Source organism: Cibotium barometz, chromosome 17 (assembly GCF_041138505.1).
Source record: "Cibotium barometz isolate CiBa-2024 chromosome 17, ASM4113850v1, whole genome shotgun sequence".
NCBI classification, from domain to species: domain Eukaryota; kingdom Viridiplantae; phylum Streptophyta; class Polypodiopsida; order Cyatheales; family Cibotiaceae; genus Cibotium; species Cibotium barometz.
Genome location: NC_141062.1, coordinates 16084804 through 16106452, shown reverse-complemented (window position 1 = coordinate 16106452; position 21649 = coordinate 16084804). Strand labels below are relative to the sequence as shown.

At 38.1% G+C, this 21649-nt stretch overlaps 1 pseudogene; it reads left to right on the top strand.

Annotated features, from left to right (window-relative positions):
- Window positions 1-307: 307 nt before the first annotated feature.
- LOC147629720 (glutamate decarboxylase pseudogene) lies at window positions 308-20119 on the top strand (annotated as a pseudogene).
- Window positions 20120-21649: the final 1530 nt, after the last annotated feature.

The window sequence follows — 21649 nt, the reverse complement described above, 5'->3', positions numbered from 1 at the left end:
CATATTGTAAATGAGGTTCAATAAGATGAGCTGAGGCTGAGCCAGGTCTCGAAGCCTCTGTACATGAGTGTGGTGTGAATTATGGAGTTTTATGCTTATGATAGACCTTGAAGTAGGGAACACCCTTCTCAACATGTATGGAAATGTGAGAGCATGTATGATGTAAGCATTGGTTTTGAAGAATGCCCTTTTGAGATATCGTGTCTTGGAATGCCATGATTTTTGTTCTTACTCGGAATGAGCAAAACAAGGAGGCTCTGGTTTTGTATGATGAGATGCACTGTTGGAGGCTGGGGGTTGGCCTGGGCATTAATAAGGCAATGATGAAGCTAATGGAGGGAAAGGTCTTGGGTGGTGGCTTTCATTTCCACCACCCAGAATTAAGAACAAGGCTGAGAGATGGATACTATGTGATGGATCCTGAGAAGGCAGTCCAGCTAGTGAATGAGAACACCATCTGTGTGTGCACGATTCTAGGTTCCACATACAATGGGGAGTTTGAAGATGTGAAGCGTTTGAATGATCTGCTTGAGAAAAAGAACAAGGAAATAGGATGGGACACTCCAATTCATGTGGATGCGGCCAGTGGTGGTTTTGTGGTACCATTTTTGTACCCGGAGATAGAGTGGGATTTTAGGTTACCATGTGTGAGGAGCATCGATGTGAGTGGTCACAAGTATGGCCTTGTGTACGTAGGGATTGGGTGCGTAATATGGAAGAGCAAGAAAGACCTGCCAGAGGAGCTCATCTTCCACATGAACTACCTTGGGGCAGACTAGCTCACCTTCACTCTCAATTTCTCCAAAGGAGCTAGCCAAATCATTGCACAGTACTATCAGCTCATCCGTCTAGAGTTTGAGGGTTACAAGAGTATAATGGACAATTGCCGTTCCAATGCCAAGATGTTGTGTGACGGGATTCTCAAGACTGGGAGGTTTGATATTTTGTCAAAGGAGGTGGGCGTGCCAGTGGTGGCATTCTCTCTCAAGGACAAGAGCGAACACGATGAGTATGAGATTGCAGACAACCTTCGCAGGTATGGTTGGATTGTGCCTGCCTACACTATGGCTCCGGATGCACAGCATGTGAGTCTACTGAGGGTGGTGATCAGAGAGGACTTCAGCTGCACCTTAGAGCAGACGCAAGGTGGCAGCTTGCGTGGCATGCGAAAGAGTTTTTTTTTAAAAAGGAAATTTCCGATTAAGAAGCAAAAAAAAAGGAGGCGCAGTGTATTCGAATCGGGGGAAACTCGAAATTTTAGCTGCAAAAGGCGAAGGAGCCCGAATATCTTGCGGGAAAGAGAGAAAAACTAGAAAAACGGCGCATATCAGGGAAGTGTGCAAAAAAATGAGAACCAGAGCAGAAATTGACCAGTGATTCAAAATTTTTGAGAACGGCTACTGTAAAGGACATCTTGGGGTTAGAATTAAAGGAGAAATGAAGCGCTATTGAGGGAGATGATCTTCAAAAATCCTACTATACATGATGAATACTGGTTTGGGTGCATACTGCAGTGAAGCGAAGTAAGGAAAAAGCAAAAATTCGAGCATTCGCTTTTTTTAAAAACTCAAAGATAAGTATTCTAGTTGTTTTTGTTACTTACAATTTCCAAAAAAAAATCGTATAGCCTTGGGATAAATACACTACCCCTTTAAAGCTTTTGGGGAAGACTTTAAGTCGTTTTTTTTTTTTGGGTTGTTTTGGAGAGTATTGGAATAAGAAGGCATCAAAAATACAAAGATTCTTGGAATTTGGATTTTATTTTCTACTCGGTTGGATTTTGGATTGCTAGACATGGAGTTTTCTAAAATCACATGAATATGTTGTACATATGCCATATGTCATCTTTTGCTTTGTGAGTTGTTGGAATATGAAAAGCAGGTTTTCATGAAATCAAGAGATATCTTGAAATGATGGAGTTGGCAATATATGAAATATGTGATGTGAATGGTCACATGTATATGGAAATCATTTATAGAATGTGTTATGCCTACATGTGATTGGTTTGAGGCATTTGGAAAAAGGAGTCAGGAGATCTATGCTTGGAACTGTTGACACACAATTTATGTGCAATCATCAAGCTGAATTTGGGGATGTATTGAAGTGAATTGGCACATGTATATTTCATCAAAAATGGAGATGTCTTATGCTCCTTGAAGAGCTATGTGTTTGTGTTTTCTTGCTCGGATTTGAAGCTACTCTCACAGCCAGAAGTCTCGTACTTTTCCTGCAATACCGCTCACGTCACGTCGACAGGCTTTTGGTGAACCCGACGTGAAACTGCTGGGGTGAGAGTGTGGTGAAATACACAGAGAAGCTATGGCTGAGAATCCTGAGGGACAGGGGGTTCATTTTGACCCCGGGGTTATACAAATGTTTCAGATGTTTACTATGTATATGCAGCAAGCTGCTGAGAGGGGGCAAATTTCCACGACTAAAGCACTACAGTCAATTGTGAAAAAGGTAGATCAGTTTGATGGTAAGGACATCACAAAGTATCTGCGTAATTACACAAAGGAAATGGAGCTAAACAGGGTGACTGAGGAGGATGTGGTTCGAAGCTTTGAGCTGGTATGTGTTCCTGAAATAAGAGAGCGCATAAGAGGATTACAGGGAGCACATGGTGGCAGAAATTGGGAGGAGTTCAAGCTTGCTTTGAAGGATGATTATTTCATGGAGGATTCCGAGCGGGTGACCAAACGAACCTTCTTGGAATGGGTCACAAAACCCAAAATGGGAATTTCTGCCACAGAGTTGCTAAGAGAGTTTGAGAAGCGTTATGCCCAGCTATCAAGGATTGAGCGCACAACCTTGGACAGGGAAAAAACAGAGCTCTTCTTACAAGCAGCTGGGAAAGATCTCCAAGAAAAACTGGAAATTCTCCTTGAGGATAAGGATACAGAGCAGGGGCTAAAGAATGATTGGAATGATGTCGAGGATGCGGTCACCATGCTAGCAAAGCGGCAGCGAAGGAGGGATAAAATGGTGATGAGCTCGGCAACTCCTATAACTGTTGTTACCCCTGAGAATCCACCAAAACCAGCTGCTGCAATCCCAAAGGTAGAAGGGCCGATGGATGAGCTTATTAAGGGCATGCGAGACCTAAAACTGAAGATGTCTAGGATTGAAGAAAAAGGGCTACTATTAGGGCAGGCTTCTATGCAAAGGCCTCAAAACAAAGAAGGGTTTAGATTCAAATGTATATGGTGTGATGATCCAGAACATGCAAAGAAAGACTGTGCTAGCTATAAGGAAGCACTCAGAAATCAACTTGTGTTTTTCAAAGATGGGAAAATCCACCTTACAGAGACTGGTCTTCCATTAAGCACAAACTTTGGGAAAGAAGGGATGAAAAAGCTGGTTGAGGATATGGCTGCTAGCCATGCCATCTCTATGGTTGAGGCAGCAACCTATGGGTTAAAGGTTGGCCAATCAAAGGAGGAATCTGAGAATGATGAAGATTATGAGAATGAAGATTTTTGGCCATCAACAATGGAACTAATTGCGTCAAAGAAGGTGTCTAAGCACGCTTTGCATGAGGCAGGTGATTGTATACGTCTTGAGACTAGCTGGGAAGAGCCTATGGATTCTTTATCTGTTCATGCCTGCATTGCAAAATGCCAGAATAATGAGGCACAGGTAGAGGAAAAGCGTAAGAGGGAAAATGAGGAAGGAGGGCCATCAAAAAGGGTCACTCGTGGTAGTGAAAAGAAGGATCCTGGGCCATCACATATGCCTCCACTGCATAGCAGACCTCCACAGGAAGTATCAATGGAAGAAGTGCCAGCAAAAATGAAGCATGAGAAGGAGAAGGGTAAAGGGAAAAGTCCACTCTACAAGCTTCAATCTGATATTGAAGCCGCAACAGATCTCAAAAAGGTGCTTGAAGAGAGGATTCTAAACAGCAGGGTGGAATTTACACTAGGGGAAGTCTTGGGGATTGGAAAGAAAGAATTCCATGATGAGATAATTGACATTATACGAAGGAAAAGGCAGTCTATAATTGAATTTATTCCATCACAAGGGGAGGCAAACACTTCCAAGACTCATGGAGTACAGGTACAGCAAAAGGAAGAGAGAGAGAGAATGTGGTGGAATGTAATCACTCTGCTGAAGGGGCACGACAAGTGCGCTTTGTGGATGAGGATGATTAAAAAGAAGTTCTTACAAAGAGTCATTACTCCAAGAGCCATTGGGCAAGGGCCACCACTGAAACCCTTGTCAAGATAGGTGACTTGGAAGAGCCGTATGTCGCTCTAATCGACCATGGGTCTGAAATAAATCTTATGGCTAAAAATCTCTACAACAAATGTAAGTGGCCAATGGATGTAGATCATGGGTGGATGATTAAGTAGCTAATAACTCATCTGGAGAGCTCTATACAGCCTGTCCAAATGTAAGGGTAACTATAGGGGATGTGAGATGATCAAAACTTCTTTGTTCAGGAGATGTCATCGTATCCCCTTATCCTTGGGCAACCCTACATTACAGCTGTGAGGATGGAAACAAAAGTTTTGGATGATGGCTCAGCATATGCAAGAATAAGGAGTAAATATGGCAAGAAAGCTGTTCAGTTTTTGACAGTTTGTATTAACCATGAAAGGAACCGTGAGTCTCTTCGAGCACAGTCACTCCCAAAGATAAACAGAGAATTCATGAACTACAGGGAGGTGAGGGATTTTTGCCAGGTGCCATTGTAAAGCGGGATTCCAATGGTACAAGGAAAAATGAGTTCTCGCAGGACTCAATCAATGTAAATAACTTTTCAGCAAATTTTCAGGGATTTTCTAGCTATGGGTCACTGGTCTCTGTAAAAAGCAGGGATTTGAAGCTACTCTCACAGCCAGAAGTCTCGTACTTTCCCAGTAATACCGCTCACGTCACGACATCGTTTGCTTATAAAATCTTTGCCAAAGCCCTTTTCCTTCGGTTGTCAAACAACCTCAATCAGTGGATCTGAAATGAACAAAAAAGAATTTGTCAAGGGAAGATATATTCTGGATGCCATTATTGCCTTGTGGGAGGGAATCCAACATGCTCAAAATTCTAATTAGGACTTCATTTTTTTCAAGCTCCATTCTTACTTTGTTTAAGCATCTCTAGATCTTACTTTCCCTTGAGCACGGATAAGTTTTGTCTGAATACACATTTCTACACTGTGTTGTACGGAGCATGTTATTAACAAAGTGATAGGTGATAAAATTGACATTACTTTTAGACCCAATATAATTTGATAAAGCTCTCTTGCATGGGGCTACTGCATTGTCTAAGAAAATTAATTTTTGTTATACACAAGGTTGATCCAATGGTTGAGTTTAAACATATTTTGATGTGAAGATAGGTAGGATATGGAATCCATCACCATAGAAGAGGTTTATTGAAAGCAAAGATGTCCACACGTCGACAAATTTAACTTTCCTTTCTATTTTTTCTATGACTAAGCATCTCTAGATCATACTTTCCCTTGCGCACGGATACGTTTTGTACCAATACAAATTTCTACACTACATGTTGTACGAAGCATGTTATCGACAAACTGATAGGTGATAAAATTAACATTACGTTTAGACCCAATATAATTTGATGAAGCTCTCTTACATGGGGCTAGTGCATTGTCTAAGAAAATTAATTTTCATTGTAGGACGTAAGATTTATCCAATGGTTGAATTTAAACATATTTTGATATTAAGATAGGTAGGTATATGGAAGCCATCGCCATAGAAGAGGTTTATTGAAAGCAAAGATATCTCTAGATTTAGATAGAAATCCAATGATACAAATGGTCAAATTTTAGATGGTAGTGAGTACTATAATTTATCAGTTTACTTTATTTTGATCTAATAGTTCAATTTAGAGTTATAGTCTTTGTAAAAAAACAGTTTCCAATTTATAACAATTAGATTTTGAGCCATGAAAATGACAACAGTTGTCATTTTGAAAAATTGATGAAAATTTGGATTCCATAATCCACTTTGTTGACTAACATTTCTAATATGACATCAAAATTTTCAAAATGACATCAAAATTGAGACTAACATTTCTAATATAAAACTAACATTTCAAATATGACATCAAAATTTTCATCCAAAAAAAGAGAAATTTTGGTCCATAATGAGCAAAAATTGTACTGTTATTGGACAAAAAATTTAGTCTGTCGATGGAAAAAATATCCATCAACGGAAAAATTTTCCATTGATGAAAATTTTGATTCCAAAATCCACTTGGATACTGGAATCCAAATTTCTGTTGACGACTTGAAATTTCCATCAACGAAAATTTCAATTCGTTGATATAAATGTTAATCCGTTTTGACAGAAATTTTTCCATCAACGAACAAATTTCCAAAAAAAAATTCATCGACGGACTAAAATTTCTCTTCCAATGAAAATTTCGTTCGTTATGGACCTAAATTTCTCTTTTGCCAGACAAAAAATTCATTGTCACAATAGAAACATCAGTGTGTCCAGAATTCTGCATTCCAGAATGTACTTTGTCAACAACGTGGATTCTAGAATCCAAATTGTCATCAATTTTTCAAAACGATAGCTATTGTCATTTTCATGGCTTAAAATCTATTTCTTATAAACTAAAAATTATGTTTTTGCAAAGACTATAACTCTAAATCGAGTTATTAGATCAAAATAAAGTAAACTGATGAATTGTAGTACTCACTACCGTCTAAAATTTGACCATTTGGATCGTTGGTTTTGATCATAACCTATAAGAGAAATCGTTTCTTTCAGTAAGCCTCTTCTATGGCCATGGACTCCATAACATCAAATATATGCTCTAATTCAATGGTTAGGACGAAGTGCAATGATTGGGATGAAGTGCAATAATCTCTTGTAGACATTGAATATTACCTTGCTCATATGGATCCCAACATGCCATGACTATGGAGCAAAAATATTGAGGACACAAGATTGGAAGACACTGTTGTAGAGGGAAGTGGAACAATTAAAAGGATGGAAGAGGCACAAAGAGAAAAGGTTTTCACTTATTACTTTTACAATGGGCAAGAGATGGATAAGTGGATTAAGATATATGAAGAGACACATAGAATTTGCACCTCGGCAAGGGAAGAATTTTGGCAAAGAAATAGGTATCGCCCTTTCCCAAAGGACCTTTGTGAGATACTAAAGAATTGCACAATGGAATGGCTACATGATGCTCTCGATCATGCCGAGAACAGTGGGAAGACTGTGACCAACAAGGAGTGGAAGTATGTGATCACCATGTAAGTAAAGAGTACAATTAATTGTGCATCCATGCAAATATCATATATATGCTAGTCCAAATGTTAATTTTATAACTTGTGCTTCATGTAGTACAAGAAGTTATTATCAAGTCTATGGTCAAGAGGAAGACACTTCCGCATGGAGCATGTGGATATGAAAAGAAACACCTTTGATTGTAGGGTCATAATGGGCCAATGAAAGTGATAATAATTTGGTCACAATGGAGATACAATATTGTGGGACCATACAAGATATATATGTGAGGAACTTTATAGAGCGGACTACCTTTGTATTTGATGTAAAATGGTTCAGGATAGTTTATAGAGGGGCTAATGCAAGTGTAAAAAAGGATGAAAGTGGTTACTTTGCCATCAACTCTACAAGGCTATGGACTGATCAAAGTGATACATATGCTTTCCCATGTGGCGATATAAGCAGGAAACATTAATTTTCAATATTTGATATGTAGAATATTAGAGTCTTGAGCTAATGTAAATGTATTCGATCACTTAATTAATATGCGTGCAATCACTTAGGTCTATATAAATTTGTAGAGCTTGACTTGATATATTCAATTTGAATTTACTAGGTCATTTTCCACCTAGAATGATCCAACTTGGTGGTTTGTCATACTTGTGGCAGCCATGAGTACGGGCATGTATTAAGAGACCTTGATGACATGGACGCTAAGCTAATTAACAATATTTAACCAAATCACCTTGGGCATGATCATGGTGCTCCAAAAAAGCCCCCCCAAAAAAACAACCCATGAGAATTAGTAGATTATCAAGCACGAAATCATTAAAGACAGATTGTTTTTTAAACATGCGTTTGAACCAAATTAAAAACACTTGAAAATGGTGTCGGATTCGTTTTGCGAATAACGGCCACCCCATGCGGAATTTCCCAATCATCAGAACTCGGACTTTATTCTTCGTGTGATAAACTAACTTTCTTTAATTCGCCTCTTTGACAAATAAAGTCATACTCCCTCATGCGAGGCCATTATTGCTAATTAAGGGTCAAATTGATGTCTAGGCCCCGTTTTTGGCACGCTCATTGCGGTTATAATTATGTAAACCCCCATATAAGTTTTCTTTACGCCAAACCACTCATTATGACCCTCTTATACATTATCTAACATGGTTAAGTATAGAATAGAAATCACATACAAATGACACTCCAAAACATGCATAAAAAGTCCCAAAGTTGACCCTAAATCGATATATCTCAATTACTAAATCTGTGACCAAACTTAATCTTTGATTCCTACTATTCAAAATTGAGTATAGATGCTAAAATTCACCAAATCAAATGCATCTAAAAATACGTGCATATGAGTACGTTACATTCCTATTTACAGAGGAAAAAAAGGTCTCAACAAGGAGAGGGGACATTCCCAAAACACAAATAAAATAATGTTTAACTCCATTATATCATTCAATGTAAAAGGGATTATGGACCCCCTCAAAGCGTCAAAGCAAAAGAATTGGCTCTTCTAAGAAATATTCTTATTGACTACCTATGTCTCCATGTAGTGAAGGCCTCTGGTCATTACCTTAAGACCAACCTAGAGAAGAATTCTAAGGATTTTACTTGGTTCTACACTGACCATAGTCAAGGTAGTGGGGGAACTGCCCTGGGTGTCCATAAGAAATGGAACAGTTACATTAAAGATACTATAGTCAACCCATCTAATAATTGGCTTGCATTTAAGATGGAAACTTGCTTTGAGTGGTACATAGTCTCTGTATATGTTGCTGGCCCTACAAGTTCCAGGCCGACATTATGGCATTCTCTTCTTCAACTTGACTCCTCGATCATTCTGGTTGGGTATTTTAACATGGTTAAGCACTAACAAGACAGAATGTGTAGCTTGGGTCTCACTCTGAAATGGCAAGAGCGTAGAGAATGGATATCCTGGTTGAGCACTAACAAGATAGAATGTGTAGCTTGGGTCTCACTCTGAAATGGCGAGAGCGCAGAGAATGGATATCCTGTAAAGGATTTCATGACTTGATAGACATTGCATCATTTGACCTATATCAAATGGTAGAGCTAATTCTCACTTGAGAAAATCAAGGCTTGATAGATGTTACTTTAGCGGCTCTATTGCTAAGGAATATAGTAGTACTAAGATCAAAGTTCTTAACATTATCCACATTTTAGATCACAAGCCTATTCTCATCTCCATACTCAAAGCGGGGTCTTAGCCCAAGGTTGGATGGTTCCATGCTGACCCTTGTTTCTCCTTCCACCAGTGGTTCAGGAAGGAGTTCAAGATATTTTCTTTGATTCCTTTCAGTCATAGTTATTACCTACTCGAGCCAAGTCACAAGTGGTCATTCAGAAATAACTTCTCACAGTAGAAAGATAAGAGTGCACCGGATAGGCATAGGACAACAAGGAAGAATGAAACTCTCAAAGAACTTGAATAGGTGGAGAAAGAGGTTAACCAAGGTAGGCTGGAATATTAAGAGAGGTATCTAGAGTTAAGACTATCCTAAGGAAGGAGGAAGACGTTGAATATGAGAGAGTCCAACTCTTTCTAAGAGAATGGTGGGTGGTTAAACGAGATAGATCCAATAAATAAACTTTTAAATCTCTCAAACAAAGCGGAAAAAGATTTAGTCCATTTACTGAGGGACTCAAATGAAAATATGGCTTCCTCGTCCATTGAAAATTTGACAATTGTCCACTCCCACCTCTCAAAATCTTTTAGCTCCCCTCCTGTTACATCTCTCGCCAAACAAGTAGCATGTGCAAAAATTGCCACATGTAGGAGAAAATTTGTCCTGACCTCATTAGCAGCTTCTCTAGAAAGGGATTTAAGTGAAGAAGAAATAGAAGGTGCAATAGACTCACTAAAAAACGGTAAGAGCCTAGGCCTAGATGGTCTTCCAAATAAATTCTACAAATGCTTTTAAAACATTTTGGTCCCCTATCTATCCTTAGTGTGGAGGGAATCCCTATCCTTTGGAGCCCTACGTAGACAAGTAAATGAAGGAGTAATAAAGCTCATCCATAAAAGAGGTAAGAAAGAGCTCATTAGCATCTTGAGACCTATTACTATGCTTTCGTTTGCTTATAAAATCTTTGCCAAAGCTCTTTTCCTTCGGTTGTCAAACAACGTCAATCAGTGGATCTGAAATGAACAAAAAAGAATTTGTCAAGGGAAGATATATTCTGGATGCCATTATTGCCTTGTGGGAGGGAATCCAACATGCTCAAAATTCTAATCAAGACTTCATTTTTTGCAAGATTGATTTCTATAAAGCTTATGACAGACTAGAATGGGACTTTATGTTGTAGTCTCTGCACGATATGGGCATAGGTCCTAGGTTCATTAAGTCAGTTTATACCTTGTTTAGAAATGCATCTGCAATAGTCATAGTAAATGGTGAACTTTCTCCTTCTTTTTCCCTACCAAGATCTATCAGGCATGGATGCCCTCTTGCCCCCCTTCTCTTTGCCATTTGCAAAGAGTTGATGCCTTGGGATGGCTTGTGGATAAGGAACTGTAGGATTAGATACTTAAAGGGATCGATATCCTAGGTAATCAAACACAATTATGCCTACAACAATTTGCAAATGATACCAACAGTCTCATTCATAATGACCCTCTTTCAATAGAGGTTTTTTGGGAATGTCTTCAAACTTTTTGTATGGTTTCTGGCTTTGTATCATGACACTCTCCGAAACTGGGATTAAAACTCTTCTCTAAGACACTTCATAATGGCTCGTTGATCAATGTTGTCAAACTATCCCGTATGTTCAGACTTTCAGAGTGCTTGGTATTCCAATGGGATTTGGTGTTAGCATGCATCAGAGATGGTTATGAATCATGGAAAAAGTCAAAATGAAGTTTAACAACGAGCCATGAAGTTTAACAACGAGCCATGAAAAATGACAACAAAATCATGCAAACAACAACTCAACTCCATTTCTGGAAAAAAAAACCAATAATGTACCTTTTTTTCAAATTTATGGAGACAAAAGACACACTTTCATGTCAAACATTTAAAAAAAACACTACTTTTGTGAAAAAGAATGCATGAAATATTACCTACATTTTACTCTAAACCCAAAAGCATCCAATTCAAAAAAAATTTATAAAGGAGAAGAAAATCTTTCAATCAACTAGAAGAGTCATTGGACCTTTTGCTTAAAAATATCAATTATTTTCTAGTGCAAGTGTCTTACTGTTTTTTTACTAAAATCCATGCACAAGAATTTCTATATGATGCAAACTAAGCATGTCCACACGTCGACAACTTTCACTTTTCTTTCCATTTTTACTTTGTTTAAGCATCTCTAGATCTTACTTTCCCTTGAGCACGGATAAGTTTTGTACTAATACACATTTCTACACTATGTGTTGTACGAAGCATGTTATTAACAAAGTGATAGGTGATAAAATTAACATTACTTTTAGACCCAATATAATTTGATAAAGCTCTCTTGCATGGGACTACTACATTGTCTAAGAAAATTAATTTTTGTTATACACAAGGTTGATCCAATGGTTGAGTTTAAACATATTTTGATGTTAAGATAGGTAGGCTATGGAATCCATCACCATAGAAGAGGTTTATTGAAAGCAAAGATGTCCACACGTAGACAAATTTAACTTTCCTTTCTATTTTTTCTATGACTAAGCATCTCTAGATCATACTTTCCCTTGCGCACGGATACGTTTTGTACCAATACAAATTTCTACACTACATATTGTACGAAGCATGTTATCAACAAACTGATAGGTGATAAAATTAACATTACATTTAGACCCAATATAATTTGATGAAGCTCTCTTACATGGGGCTAGTGCATTGTCTAAGAAAATTAATTTTCATTGTACGATGCAAGATTTATCCAATGGTTGAATTTAAACATATTTTGATATTAAGATAGGTAGGTATATGGAAGCCATCGCCATAGAAGAGGTTTATTGAAAGCAAAGATGTCTCTAGATTTAGATAGAAATCCAATGATACAAATGGTCAAATTTTAGATGGTAGTGAGTACTATAATTTATCAGTTTACTTTATTTTGATCTAATAGTTCGATTTAGAGTTATAGTCTTTGTAAAAAAACAGTTTCCAATTTATAACAATAAGATTTTGAGCCATAAAAATGACAGCAGTTTGTCATTTTGAAAAATTGATAAAAATTAAGATTCCAGAATCCACTTTGTTGACAAAGTGGATTCTCGAATCCACAATTCCATTGAGACTAATATTTCTAATATGACATCGAAATTTTCATCCAAAAAAAGAGAAATTTTGGTCCATAATGAGCAAAAATTATGCTTTTATTGGACGAAAAATTTAGTTTGTCGATGGAAAAAATATCCATCAATGGAAAAATTTTCCATTGAAGAAAATTTAGATTCCAAAATCCACTTGGATACTGGAATCCAAATTTCTGTTGACAACTTGAAATTTTCATCAACGAAAATTTCTATACGTTAATATAAAAGTTATTCCGTTGACAGAAAGTTTTCCATCAATGAACAAATTTTCAAAAAAAAATCGTCGACGAACTAAATTTTTCTTCCAATGAAAATTTCGTTCATTATGGACCAAAATTTCTCTTTTACCAGATGAAAAATTCATTGTCACAATAGAAACATGAGTGTGTCCAGAACTCTACATTCCAGAATGTACTTTGTCAACAAAGTGGATTCTAGAATCCAAATTGTCATCAATTTTTCAAAACAATAGCTATTGTCATTTTCATGGCTTAAAATCTAACTCTTATAAACTAAAAATTCTAGAATCCAAATTGTCATCAATTTTTCAAAACGATAGCTATTGTCATTTTCATGGCTTAAAATCTAACTCTTATAAACTTAAAATTATGTTTTTGCAAAGACTATAACTCTAAATCGAATTATTAGATCAAAATAAAGTAAACTGATAAATTGTAGTACTCACTACCTTCTAAAATTTGACCATTTGGATCGTTGGTTTTTGATCATAACCTATAAGAGAAATCGTTTCTTTCAATAAGCCTCTTCTATGGCCATGGACTCCATAACATTAAATATATGCTCTAATTAAATGGTTAGGATGAAGTGCAATGATTGGGATGAAGTGCAATAATCTCTTGTACACATTGAATATTACCTTGCTCATATGGATCCCAACATGCCATGACTATGGAGCAAGAGGACACAAGATTGGAAGACACTGTTGTAGAGGGAAGTGGAACAATTAAAAGGATGGGAGAGGCACAAAGAGAAAAGGTTTTCACTTATTACTTTTACAATGGGCAAGAGATGGATAAGTGGATTAAGATATATGAAGAGACACATAGAATTTGCACCTCGAAAAGGGAAGAATTTTGGCAAAGAAATAGGTATCGCCCTTTCCCAAAGGACCTTTGTGAGATACTAAAGGATTGCACAATGGAATGGCTACATGATGCTCTCCATCATGCCGAGAACAGTGGGAAGATTGTGACCAACAAGGAGTGGGAGTAAGTGATCACCATGTAAGTAAAGAGTACAATTAATTGTGCGTCCATGCAAATATCATATATATGCTAGTCCAAATGTTAATTTTATAGCTTGTGCTTCAAGTAGTACAAGAAGTAATTATCAAGTCTATGGTCATGAGGAAGACACTTCCGCATGGAGCATGTGGATATGAAAAGAAACACCTTTGATTGTGGGGTCATAATGGGCCAATGAAAGTGATAATAATTTGGTCACAATGGAGATACAATATTGTGAGACCATACAAGATATATATTGTGAGACCATACAAGATATATATGTGAGGAACTTTAAAGAGTAGACTACCTTTGTATTTGATGTAAAATGGTTTAGTATAGTTTAGAGAGGGGCTAATGCAAGTGTAAAAAAGGATGAAAGTGGTTACTTTGCCATCAACTCTACAAGGCTATGGACTAATCAAAGTGATACATATGCTGTCCCATGTGGCGATGTAAGCAGGGAACATGAATCTCCAATATTTGATATGTAAAATATTAGAGTCTTGAGCTAATGTACATGTATTCGATCACTGAATTAATATGCGTGCAATCTGTTAGGTCTATATAAATTTGTAGAGCTTGCCTTGATATATTCAATTTGAATTTACCAGGTCATTTTCCACCTGGAATGATCCAACTTGGTGGTTTGTCATACTTGTGGCACCCATGAGTACGGGCATATATTAAGAGACCTTGATGACATGGAAGCTATGCTAATTAACTATATTTAACCAAATCACCTTGGGCATGATCATGGTGCTCCTATGATAAACGGTCATGATAATCATCAAGCACCACAAATGGACAAAAGTTGTTATGGAAAATTCTTGGAATTTTGATGTAAATTTACTTTGGACCATCTGTCAAGAACTGGTGAGTTTCTCCTTGAAACCTCCTTTTTTTTGTTCCCCCCCACGTCTCTTGGGTGTTTCTACATGGTGGCTCGTGCAACAAAAAGGGTCCCTTCACCCCCCACCTATTTGAAAATGACCTTTTAAAATATAGGTGTGCCCCTACATGCCTTGGGCCACCCACCTTTTTCCTTTTCTTTGGCTAAGGTTCCTTTCTTTATTGTAAACTTTAAAAAACAATTATCTCTTCTCATTAGTTGGCTTCTCATATTTTCTTCACTGTTTTTTGTAGAGGGAGGTTGTTGGGCATGACCTGACAAAGAATGAATATGACTATGGATATCCATCTACAATTGTGGGCATGGTTCTAATTGTATTTCCATGCTTTCCCTACCTTACGCTCGATGGCATGTATGCAGGATGAAGGGGAAGAAGAAGAGGAGGATCCTGATTATTAGTGTGAAGCAAGTGAAGAGGACAAGGAATCGAATGATGAAGATCACTCGGAATCCGATGAGGATTCCATTTTGACACCCACCTCTTCATGCTTCTTTTTAAAAAACTTTATGTATATATGGCCAAAGGCCCAACACTTTGTGAAATATAATAACTTTTTGGGATCAATTGCATTCTCCACAATGTATGTGTTTCTTGTATTTGTGTTTATGTTACAAATGCCTCTATTTTAAATTTTTTTTAAGAGCTTGGGTAGACTGGGGAGTCATGTGCAGACTCCCCAGTCTGCCCTTTCTCTTTTTTTGTTGTGCAAAGCATTTGCTACTCAGCAACGAAAATATTAGTTAATGCTGAGCAACGAAATATTGCTGGTAAGCAGCGATATTTTCATTTTGCTGAGCAGCGAACCCATTGTATTAAAAATGACCCGACACCTAGCTATGCTTCTAGTTATAAAAACGTTGCTATTTTTGCTACTCGACCCTCATTCTGTTGTAGTGCATGCAGAGAAAGTTGTGTGCTATGGTTCTCTTCTGTAGTAAGATGCCCATTAAACCTAAGAATAGCATGCTAATCAATTGATTGTGGTATTCTTGGAATAGAACCAAATGACACATCACCCTCAATGAGAGCATCAAAGTTAAATCTGGCATCTTCCACAATGACTCAATTAGGTTTTCAATGGTTTGCCAACCAAGTCCACATCCCCATGCCTCTATACAGAATAGCTTAGAAGCTATCTAAGAAGGGCATATCAATCTAGGAAGACATTTGGGATTTCAGTAAGAGAACTTTGGCAACCTGTACAAAGCTCAAACAAATGTTTAGGCTCAATGCAGAGGATATGAACTTTCTTACACAAGCATGTCAATTTGGCACAACCAAGATGTACAATACATATAGTTGAAAGGGACCTTTCTGCCCAAGACGTTTTTATGGAAAAATCAGGACATCTTTATACCGATCTCTTGGTTCAGAAACTATGAACCATAACTCTATTCTAAACTAAATAGAAAATGGAATCTAAGCTGGAATAGAAACCAATGGGATTTGGACAAACGCACGTGCAGCTAGATTGTGGTTGGGAAACGCACGTGCAGTTAGATTGTGGTTGGGAAATCCAACATGTAATGGATGTAGGCAGGAGGTTGAATCTATTCCTCACCTTTTCATCTCATGCTCAAAAGTCATGCCAGCATTGTCCCTTTTACAAAAATGCATATATCCTATTCATCCTCAAGGGCTTAATTGGAAAGAGATTCTCCTTGGTGAAGCAAATGAATGTTCTACTAAAATGTGGAATATAATTAGATCGGTCCTTTTATATGGAATATTTGGATTATTAAAAATATGCTTCTTTTTTAGAAAAAACAACATGGTATAGCGTAGGGGCGGAGAAAATCTATGGTTTTGCAGATGAGGAGTGCATTGAAGGACACTAAGGAACTATTCTTGGCTGAGATTGAAGAACCAAACGAGATCCTAGAGGACAAAATGGATGGTGAAGGGGAAGAACACCATTAGAAATCTTTTGTGTATCTAAAGGCAAGGGCACTAGCAAGTACTATGATGCTCCAAAAAGAGGCTACCAAGCTACTCTACAAGTGCATAATTATCTAGAAATCGGGACAAAAGGGAATGAACTAGGCAACACTATTGGTCAATGACCACCCCACCCCAATTTCTAGTCCACCATTCCTCTAAAACAGAGGATGAAAAAGGCAAAAAAGACCTCAAAGAAATCTCAAGACCCCGTATCCATCGAAGAAACCTCTTCAAAACATTGCAATGGAAAGGAAATTCCAAAAGATTGAAGGAGAGAGGCTAGATGGAATGGAGACACACATAACCACCACGAAGCAAATGATCACCAAGAAGAGCAAGGAGAAAATGAAGATTCAAAATGGTCAATGAAAAGCCCACTTGGGAGATGATGTATTTGAAAATAAAGAGGAGGCCTCTGTGGAACCAATAAGGGTTTCAGTAGCTCTCTTTACAAACAAAGGAGTGGTAACCAGCCAAGATACCCTTGATTTAGGGGTGGATTACAATATCCTATCATTTGAGCAATGAACGACTCTGGGTAAACCAACTTTAACCCCCATTCCATGTAATCTAAAGACATTTTCCAACTACTACTCTCCATGTCAAGGCGCACTGTATGTGAAATTGCACATTCAAAAAGTTAAAATGCCTTGTAAGCTCCATGTGACAAGCCTTGGAGAAGCAGCTTAAGATGTGCTACTCGGTCGTAGCTCGCACCGTAGCCACAATTAAGATATTGATTGGGAGTAGAGTGAAGTTAGCCTCACTGTTGGTGGCAACACCCATCTCACTATCCATATAGGAGAACAAGAGCCGATTATAAACCCCTCGGTGTTTGGAGATGCTTTTGTGGATGACACTACTTTACCAATCAAGCCATGGGGCCCAATCAATCAATGCCAACCAACCACTTTTGCATAAAGGAAACCTAAAGTCAAATCAACTGAAAGAAGAAGGACATGGACAAAGAAAAAAGTTCCTAATCTAGCTGTTGTACAATCAACACACCTAGGCACTTCAATACCATTGTGGACTCCTAAGGAGGTAACCTCTAAAGTACCACATGCTACCAAAACAACGACTCCTTAGTTTGGATTCTAACAAAGAGTAGACACTCCAAAGGAATAGATACGGCTGGATTCTATCCCATCATCTCCTCAAAGCCGAAGGTTTCTATGAAGGTAACTACATGATATGTTTATTGAAAGTGGTCGGAGGGATGAGGATTGGGCATCCCTTGTGTCATAGAAAGAACGCACAGAACAATTCAATATCATGGAGCTTTGCCCAACCACACTCGAGAGCACAAATATCTCAATCGAGAAACCAACTTACTATGGCCTAGCATACAAATGCACACTTGGAGTGTGTCACTCACCTCGTGAATTTTTTTTGCCTAGGATTCTCGTGGGAGATGATGTTGCCCATATGGATCCCAACATGCCATGACTATGGAGCAAAAATATTGAGGACACAAGATTGGAAGACATTGTTGCAGAGGGAAGTGAAACAATTAAAAGGATAGGAGAGGCACTAAGAGAAAAGATATTCACTTATTACTTTTACAATGGGCAAAAGATGGATAAGTGGATTAAGATATATGAAGAGACACATAGAATTTGCACCTCGGCAAGGGAAGAATTTTGGCAAAGAAATAGGTATCGCCCTTGCCCAAAGGACCTTTGTGAGCTACCAAAAAATTGCAGAATGGAGTGGCTACATGATGCTCTCGATCATGCCGAGAACAGTGGGGAGATTGTGACCAACAAGGACTAGGAGCATGTCATCACCATGTAAGTAAAGAGTACAATTAATTGTGCGTCGATGCAAATATCATATATATGCTAGTCCAAATCTTAATCTTATAGCTTGTGCTTCATGTAGTACAAGAAGTAATTATCAAGTCTATGGTCAAGAGGAAGACACTGCTGCATGGAGCATGTGGACATGAAAAGAAACACCTTTGATTGTGGGGTCATTACAGGCCAGTGAAAGTGATAATAATTTGGTCACAATGGAAATACAATATTTTGGGACCATACAAGATATATTTCAGGAACTTTATAGAGCAGATTACCTTTGTACTTGATGTAAAATGGTTTAGGATAGTTTATCGAGGGGCTAATGCAACTGTAAAAAAGGATGAAAGTGGTTAATTTGCCATCAACTCTACAAGGCTATGGACGGATCAAAGTGATACATATGCTTTCCCATGGTGATGTAAAAGCAAGTAACATTAATTTCCAATATTTGATATGTAAAATATTATAGTCTTGAGCTAATGTACATGTACTCGATCACTTAATTAATATGCGTGCAATCGATTAGGTCTATATAAATTTGTAGAACTTGACTTGATATATTCAATTTGAATTTACTAGGTCATTTTCCACCTAGAATGATCCAACTTGGTGGTTTGTCATACTTGTGGCACCCATGAGTACGGGCATATATTAAGCAAGAGACCTTGATGAGATGGAAGCTATGCTAATTAACAATATTTAACCAAATCACCTTGGGCATGATCATGATGTTCCTATGATTAATGGTCATGATAATCATAAAACACCCCAAATGGATGAAGATGCTATAAATGAGGCTAATTAAAGCCCCGATGGAGAAGAAACAATGAATGTATTATGTGTTCAAAAAACAGACATGCATGGACCACATATATGTATGTTGTTTATGTCAAATGCATAAACAACATGTATGTATGTATATTATGTCACGTATTATATCATGTCACATATATGTGTAAAATGTGGCATATATGTTGTTTATATGTCACATGGTATGTATATTATGTTCAACCTTAAGTAAGGGCTTCAAATTTTGAGGGTTGTTGGAGGCATCGAGTGGTGGGCTTCAACCGACGACCGCACCACGAGGCAGCCGCCTGAGGGTTATAAAAAGGGAGCTACGGCCTGCAAGAGAAGCAACACTGGTTATTCATTCATCATTCAAGCGGGCTTCGTCAAGTACCTCCTTCAGAATCTACTAATCGCATTCGACATGGCAGCGTTCTACATGTGGTGGCTCACGATGGTCGTTTACAGCGCAGGTAAAGCTTCTCTATGCGTTAAGCAGTCGATCTCTGTGTGTGTGTGTGTGTGTGTGTGTTAAGTGCCTGCGCGTGCGTTACAAACGCTAATAGTTGTTGTGGGTACTGCTGCAGTGGCGGCGCTGCTGGTGGTTAGCGTGATGGGCGATCGCAAGTGCAGCGTGCAGGACATCGAGCTCACCAACGTCTACGTGGCCACGTCGCTGTGTGAGTTCGGCGTGATAAACCATTGCCCCTGCGAGGCCTTCAACATCGTGGCCAACTGCGAGGACCGGCGCTGGCAGCAGAATATGATCAGCCACTTCGCCATGGAGGTGGACGTCCCCAAACTCGGCCTGTGCACGCTCTTTCCCGACGGGTTCGTCTCTCCGGCCACCAGCGGCATCCGCTACGGGCGCACCTACCCCTGTGCCGGCCCTCTTCCTCTCGCTCTCACTAGCGCCTCCTTTGCTGATGCTTGTTCCTAAATGCTTCCGTGGCTACTGCCTGTTAGTGGCCGCACTTCTCAGGTCATGATTTTGCTTTCTTGCTTGAAAAAGGAAAGTTGTAAAGAAGGGGTTCGATTTGGAGACTTTTATTTTCCTTAAAGTAATTAACAACTTGTTCTTGTTTCTTAAATCTTTGATGTTGTTTCTCAGTTGTTTGAATGATGTAGTTTTGTAATCATCAACATGGAAGTGTATCCTGCCTTGTCTTGTGGTATAACATGTCACCTTTAGCTATGCTCTCTTGCAGAGTGATACATACTTGAAGTTTGAAGGTCTTCCTTCCGTCGTCGATGTGCTCTTATGTTATCATGTAACAAAACAAGTTTGTCCCTCGCACTACTTTTGCACCATAACTTTAACTTTTGGGTGCTTGTTTCTTGTCTTTCCACCCTCTTTTTTTAATTATACCGCACAATTTGCATGGCTACCTCCTTTCAATCCACCACTACAACAACCACTTGAGGATTTGGTTGGCATCAGTGCGAGTTATCCCATAGAAGGGTAGTAAAGGCTTTTATTTGTGTACATATTCCGTTTTCTTTAATTGTATATTCATGAACATTGTTGCATCTCTGTCCACCAATTCCTACTAGAAAGCATTCTCTCCTAAAAAGGAACTTGCAGAAGTAATATATTGAATCCGTAGATAGCACTTGCATGAGTACTCGATTGTTCTTGGGGAATTGGGCTTCTCCCAAACATGTTCACTCCATCCACAAAATACCAAGTATGATTGTGACCACAACGCTCTGTCTCTAGTGTCTCTTTCTCATCTATGTTTCTCTCTCTCTCTCTCTCTTATGTGCTTTTAGCACAAATTAGAAGCTATAATATACTAAGGTTATTTTTTAGTGAGATCACACTTTAAATTGTGTCTTTCTTACATGTAGAAAGAACGTCAAACATGCCTTTATTGATGTAAGTATTTATATTTTGAGCTACATACAATATGCTCATCAAAAAGATTATGAAAGTTGGAAAGACTAAATTAAAATTTCACATGAAAGTGAGCTTCTTTGCTTATTAAGCTTTTTAGTAAACCAAAGGGCTCAATTAATAAGTGGGCCTCCCTCAATTCTTAGCTAGTGAGAAGAACATTTGAAAAGCTAAAATTTTTTGTTCACATATAATTTAGCTCTATTAACTAGATTTAAGCTTATGTGTACGTACTACTTGCTAAAGGAAAACATTTTCAAAGCCAAATAACTATATGTGACATCATCCAAACAACACAAAAATGATACTTGTATAAGAATATAAAGGTAAGGATGAATAAGACATTATCTTTCTATCAATGCCATAGAATAATTACAAATAATTGTAGACAAACTTCAACTTGAGAACTAGTAAAAAATGATATGTAAGGCGCTTAAAAAATAAGGTAGTAGGTTAGGTATTGTTTTTGGGTATGCCAATGTGTTTTTCCTTGAAACATACCCAAATTCTGTTCTATATTCTAACACAAAAGTTTCCAAATCTTACAGAAACAAAATCACTCATACTTCAAAA